Source organism: Rutidosis leptorrhynchoides, chromosome 2 (assembly GCF_046630445.1).
Source record: "Rutidosis leptorrhynchoides isolate AG116_Rl617_1_P2 chromosome 2, CSIRO_AGI_Rlap_v1, whole genome shotgun sequence".
NCBI lineage: Eukaryota > Viridiplantae > Streptophyta > Magnoliopsida > Asterales > Asteraceae > Rutidosis > Rutidosis leptorrhynchoides.
Window position 1 is genome coordinate 603599005 of NC_092334.1, and position 7213 is coordinate 603606217.

General features: G+C 32.5%; 1 long non-coding RNA gene across 8 annotated transcripts; it reads right to left on the minus strand.

Moving 5' to 3' along the window:
* Window positions 1–1349: 1349 nt before the first annotated feature.
* LOC139893420 (uncharacterized) lies at window positions 1350–6670 on the minus strand. 8 transcript variants are annotated; one of them, XR_011774534.1, is made up of 9 exons: window positions 6264–6670; window positions 5184–5529; window positions 4990–5094; window positions 4148–4329; window positions 3718–3878; window positions 3583–3613; window positions 2558–2674; window positions 2326–2436; window positions 1888–2237 (listed from the first exon to the last, which is right to left on the minus strand). It is a non-coding gene; the product is annotated as an uncharacterized lncRNA (long non-coding RNA). The 8 variants fall into 8 exon arrangements; XR_011774533.1 differs by having other exon boundaries at window positions 2326–2440; XR_011774531.1 differs by adding an exon at window positions 1350–1468 and having other exon boundaries at window positions 2017–2237; window positions 2326–3613.
* Between the last annotated feature and the right edge of the window lie 543 nt (window positions 6671–7213).

The following is a 7213-nucleotide window of genomic DNA, read 5'->3' on the forward strand; positions in this document are numbered from 1 at the left end:
TAAAACCTAAACCATAAATTCTAAAATCTAAACCCTAACCTGTAAACCATAAACCCTAAACACTAAATCATAAACACTATACACTAAACTCTAAACCCTAAAACCAACCCTAAACCATAAACCACCCACCCTTTACTTTACACAGTAAACCCTAAACACTAAATTCTAAACTCTAAACCTTAAATTTAAAAATCTAAACCCCTAGCCCTAAACCCTAAACCATATACCCTATACACTAAACCATAAACCCTAAACCTAAACCATATACACTAAACCCTATATCTATACTCTAAACCATAAATTGTAAAAACAAAACCCTAAGCCCTAAACCCTATATCTTAAACCTTAAACCATAAATTCTAAAATTTAAACTTTAAACCTTAAAGTCTAAACCATAAACCCTAAACACTAAACCTTATAAACTAAACTCTAAACTCTATATCTAAACCCTAAACCCTAAACCACCAACCCTTAACCTTACACACCAAACTCTAAACTCTGAAACTTAAACCCTATACCCTTAACAATAAATTCTAAAATCTAAAGCCTAAAGTCTAAAACCTAAACCCTATATCTAAACCCTAAACTCTAAAACATAAACCCTAAACCCTAAACCCTATATCTAAACCATAAAACCCCAAACTCTAAACCCTAAACGCTAAACAATAAAACCTAAACCCTAAACCATAAAACATAAATTCTAAAATATAAACCCTAACCTGTAATCCATAAACTAATCCATAAACCCTAAACCGTATACACTAAATTCTAAATTCTAAATTCTAAACCCTAAAACCAACCTTAAACCACCCACCCTTTACCGTACACACTAAACTCTAAACCTAAAACCCTATACACTAAACCCTAAATTCTAAAATCTAAAACCTTAGCCCTAAAGCTTAAATCCTATACACTAAACCATAAACCCTAAACCTATATCTAAACCATAAATTCTAAAATTTAAACCTTAATGTCTAAACCATAAACTATAAACACTAAACCCCATACACTAAACTCTAAACCCTAAACCCGATATCTAAACCCTAAACTCTAAATCAACCCTAAACCCTAAACCACCAACCCTTAACCTTACACACCAAACCTTATACCCTAAACCTTAAACCCTATACCCTATACCCTATACCCTATACCCTAAATCACAATTTCTAAAATCTAAACCCTAAACTCTAACCCTATACACTATATCTAAACCCTAAACCCTATACCATAAATTCTAAAAACTAAACCAAACTCTAATAAAACCAATGATCGATATTTATGAATTCAATAAAACCTAAGCTAATAAAAAGATTGTAAGATTATTCTTATCATTACAAATTACTATGGATCATCAATCTTTGCAAGTTGACCATCAAATATGCCATTTCACAGCCTCTCGTTTTTCATTTTGTCTTGTACGTGGATAGTGGAAGTTGTGGAACGAACCATGTTTTTTAGCATACGATGGCTACATTAAGGAATGAGAATTAGCTCAACAAAATTTTTACACAATAGACATGAACACTAAATGAATGGGAGGTGATCCTTACACGCCACTTTTTGATCCATCAACACGTAATTCACTATTATACCCTTAATTATATTTAGAATAATAATATAAGTTCAACTCTCGGATATAATTGTGAATTTATGAAACAAAAGTGTAGATGTATCAAAAAGTGGTGTGTGAAAAAGTGGTGTGTGAGAAATGAGAATCACCTCCCTGAAAGTACACCAGTACACCTACACGTACGACAATCAAATAAAGAAACCATCTCCTCAACACGAAAGGTTTTGACCACCTTTTTGTCACACCTTTCTGATCATCCACTATGCTTTTCACATGGTTATAAATAGAATTATGAAAAATATTTTGATTGACGTAATAAAAAAGATAGTAAGTTTGGAAACAATCATAACTTACTGACTTCAGCATTCAGTTCATAGATTCAAAACTCTGCTACTAACATCTAGATAAATAGAATTATGAAGAATGGAATGGAACTATATTACTACCTCCTGACCATAAGTAAGAAGAGGGATATCGGGATTCAAAGTAGCGCCATCCACCTCTGAAGGGGTGGCAAAGCCCGACGCATTAGATTGACCACGACGTATCATGAGGCCTCCCTCATGAACACCATGAGGATCTCTCCTCGAATAGTTTGCAAGATCAAATTCATTATCCGAATCATCAAATTCCTCCTCATCTTCATCACCATCAACTCTTGGACTCTCTAATCAAGATCCAATATATTAAGTTCATTAAATATTAAAATCTGAATACAGTTGACCACAAAAAAAAAAAAAAAAAATGATCTATACCTTTTATTCATTTGTATGAGTTTTGCATTGTGGGCAAGATTGGTTACCCTCTCTTCTTTCATATTCATAAGAAGGTGTACAATTACCCTTTGATAGACATGTATTTGGTATCTGTCTATATATGGTAAATGGTAAATGTCTATATATGGCATATGAAAAAGAAGCAGTTGATAATCACAAAAGAAGTATTAATCGCTAATATAACTTTTCGTCTACCAACATACAGCAGTACCCGATTGTACTTTGATTCGGGGGATTTATAGCTATCCATTTGCGATACACTTTAGCTTCGGTCACCTTTGATGTATCACAATGTTTCAAGTCAGCAAGTGATGTTATTTCGGTCATCCTGCAATAAAAGATACCAATTTTCATTAGCAGATAGTAAGAAAGTGTTGATACAGTTAACGAATGATATAGATGCTATGTTAATGTGATTGCCAAAGCTGTAAAAAAGAATGATATAGCAGTAACTATAAGAATCAAAGGTGGTTGTGGCTAAGATCAGGAGTTTGCACCCACAATAACAGCTCAATGCATCCAATTCGAGATAATGACTGAGAGTTCAATCATAAACATATGGAACCAAGTTATACTTGAAGAACCTGAGTCTTTATGCTAATAGCAGTTCTCTAGCAAAGACTCGTTGGTAGAAGTGACCAACAATTAACAGTTATCCAAGTGCATACATGTACAAGTAGAGCCTATACACGCTAGCAAAACCTCGGTCCTTAAGCTTAAAGGTGCCAATACCAACCTTTTAACGGATCGATCCGGGATACGATTTTTATCTTAAGAATCAAACACATAAGATAAGGATATTAGCTTAAAATAAGGAGAGTCAAAAGACATCCAAAGTGTTTCTAAAGCATTTAAACTCCTATATAAATGTATTTAAGGAATTACTTCAACATTTATGTGACATATGACAAATGACATATTATTTATGGTGTTTAATGAAGAGTAATGTTTATCAAACCGAATTAGTTGGAACACAATCTGTAATCCCAACATAGATTTAAAATGTATATCCAAGCTAAGCAAAATCAACTCAGCTTTAAAAGTACTAAAATGATTACTCCGTATAATCTTAGAAAAGAAGCTACATAGAAAAGTGTTGGCTGCAACTACATACTTCACATAACCATGAATATACCTGACAACACCTATGTATAGCACAAGCCACAAAAAGAATATATTATAGAAGTTTTAGTAAGATATGTTAACAACATAGTTATGATGTTTTATAGGACTTACGTTGTTAGAGCTGACCATTTTCATGTGATGCCTACAGATTGGTGCAACGCCATATCAGGAAAGAAAAGAAAGATACAAATATAAGCCAACACAAACACCCGTTTACAACTAAGCGAGAAACTTATAGATACATACCATTTTCTTGGTTGTCTTCTCCCAAAGAACTTCGTCCCAGGCAACGGTTTACACACAATATTTAACTTTTACAAAATATTCTTGAAACCGAATAATATTCTCAATAAAGTACTGCTTCAATTCTCCTCGGTAATAGCAGGGTCAAGGTTGTCTACATAGACCTGCATCGGTAAACAATAATGCAAATTAGAAACACAATGGTTACAAAGCGAAAATTCATTAAGCATGTCACACAAAATTAACAAAACGTAACCGTAAGCATTATCATTTTGTCAAGGTCACACGTCCAAACACCTACCCAATTTCCAGAACTTCAAGCAACTAATACACTATGGATATACCCATGCGCCTTATTGGCATAAAGTCCTTATTAAACATACATCATATATAAATATTGGATGTGTAAAACTTTGCAATAGATAAAACATACCTTGTTCAATTGTTGGGAAGACTATGTTTGTGTTGGTATACATCCTTTAATAGCTTTGCTAGCAAATGCAGTAAGCCATGGAAGCCAACCAACCGCCACCTGCTCTTTCAGTTGTTATTGGAATACTGCATGGGGCAGGGTTTGTCTCTTCTCTCGTAAACTATCAGACCGGTGTTTCAGGGCTGTTAAGAGGCTTATTAGTAAACAATGCTCAACCATCATTATTATCTCATAAGGGCTAAATGTATATGCTACTTTTCCTAACGATGTAATGTAATGCATATGTGATTCGGTTGAAGCTTTATAGCCATATCAGCCTTTTAGATTCTCTGTGTATCTTCAATGGCCACAAACACATCGTATAATTTACAAAATTCAAAGCTCGGTTCCAATAATCAATTTCTTTGTCAAATATCACTAATAACAAGAAAATAATAACCACACTTTCGAATGACTAAGGCAAGTAAGCACTTAACTTTTATTTGATAGAGAAAAAATAACCTGAAGTTCTCTACTAAGAGCCACAATTTCACATGGATTTGCATTAGACTTCTACAAAGATACTAAAGACGTCAAGCAAAATAATATTAATATTGCACCCTTCATTATATCGAAACAAAGTTGATTGGGAAACATGTTGGCTGCTTGAAGCAAATATCTACATTCTTTTAAACACAAATCAATACTTTTGAACTACATTCTTTTAACAAATCCCATTACTACAATCCATTGTCAAGTGCAACAGTAGATCATAATGGTAAAATAACTGAAAGTTACGAAGGTGGGAAAAAATTAAATATTTACTAACTGTTAAGGTATAAGGAAAAAAAAAAATTTAGTACCTCATTGTGAACGATGGTTATATTTGAATTGAATACGGGTACGGAAGCATTTAGTATGACGTTGTACAGATTCTCGAAATGGAGCAACGGAAACACCATCTATAACTACATATGTTAACATAAGCTATAGTGAAAAAAACAAAACCTATATACCACATAACACAAATGTAAACAAAGGCCGCTAAAAAACGTACCATTTGTAAGGCATCGCTCTTGATGTGGTAAGAGCTCAACCGCACGTGGTGCTGCTCCTTATAGTAGACAATCATCATACCACATGGATCAACACTATCTGCTTCTAAATCATCACAATCAACCCACTTACAAGAGATTAGCATCCATATACTTATTGAAACTACTTTGACTAATACTACTTCCCATGTAGGCTTATGACAATTGTTGAACTTACTGTCCATTTCTTTTATACGCATGATAAGAATAAAAGTCAATGTTACATTTTGTTAATTACATTGCCAACAAATATAGACCTTGTATCTATCTCCTCATTATTGGCCTGAGTAGCAGCTGCAGCTGAAGGATCTGCAAAAAAGGTTCTCCGCCTTTATTTTACTACAAAATAAATAATGAAAAGAAAGCAATACCCAAATTCGACTACCAAACTTTTGTATAAATTAACAGTAATTTAATTAATTAATAACAATAAAAAGGAAAAAAAAAAAAAAAAAAAAAAAAAAAACTTAAACAGCAGCAGTAGCCCCATTTCGTTTTCAACTTTTGCTTGCATTTCACGAACAGCGGCAGCTGCTTCTTCCATATCTTTCACTCGTTTTTTCATCTCATTCTTCTCATCAGATTCATTAATGTTCGTCCCACGGTTGATAAATTTCCAACAGTTTACACATTATCATTCTTCTCGTCAAGAATTTTGTATCATTCAACAGTTATATAAAAAATAGTAAGGTTAAATTAATTGAAAAAAATATAATTAAAGCCTACAATTACAATTACAAAATTACACAATTAAAGAGTGTTAAATAAAAAAGTTGAATAATTTTATTAGATCAAAAGATTTATCAGATTAATCAGTTGATTGCATGATCAAAAAGAATTCACATTTGAATAGTAGTTTAACTTCATTACTTAATAACAATCATGATTCCTCATAACAATACTGTGATCATACATACAATTGATGAATTAAAACAAACTAATATTTACGGAAACATAATCGAATTTAAAAACGTATAGAAATTAAGAATCAGAAACCATGATTATTTAAAATAATATTTTAACTTTGGTTATGGTAAGTATACCTGATGTTGGTGTTTGAACAATACTCCATTTTTTATGTGTATCAAAATTTGATCCACGCGGCTTGTGTTCACGCTTTGAATTGGGTCGCTGTTTTTCCTCTTTCTAACCAGATTCGATTTGCATCTTAGTTGCCCAGACAACGCCTACCACTGCATCTAAGTTCACCAATTAGTTTTCTAATAAGAACCCTAATTTAAGATCAAATCTAATACTCTATATTTATTTAATATGAGGTCATATATTAAATGGCACCTGTAAATATTAGGTAATCCACAACGAAATATAATACTCTATATTTATATTTGACCCATGTATTTTTAATATGCTTCAGTCCCTGTAAATGAGAGTATTATGTTTTGAGAAGAAGATTCGTCGGCTTTTTGAGAAGATGAATTGATTTGGGGCATTTAGTCCGTAGTTTGGTCGGGTCAGGATGGATCCGAATAGAGAATTTAGGTCCGTGGTTTTTTTTTTTTTTTTTTTTAAGGGTATTAAGGGTAAACTATCGATAAATAATGATTTATTAGCTAATATTTTAAGTGGATGATTAAGGACCGTTGGATCAAGGGGTATTCTGATGTAATTTTCTAATCTAATGGTGATTAAGGGGGTTTTGAAAACAATTATTAGCTAATCAAGACTCTCTTTTAATGTATATAGTGATAGTAATAGTGATAGTGATACTAGACGAATAAGGTTTTTTTTGTTCAGGCTATTCATTGAGTCTTTTTACTTAGATGTGTTGATATGAGTGTTTGAACCTAAAACCCGTTGTGAGGATTGCTAACCCTAAAATATACTACTTGATATGTAAAATCACTTTTCTTTTTAAGAATAAGATTTTCTATAACAAAATACCAATTAAGATGGTTGGAAGTTTAGATAGATTCAAGTGACATATATTATCTGATACTAATCCAGATAATAAAGATTTACTACTACTACTTTT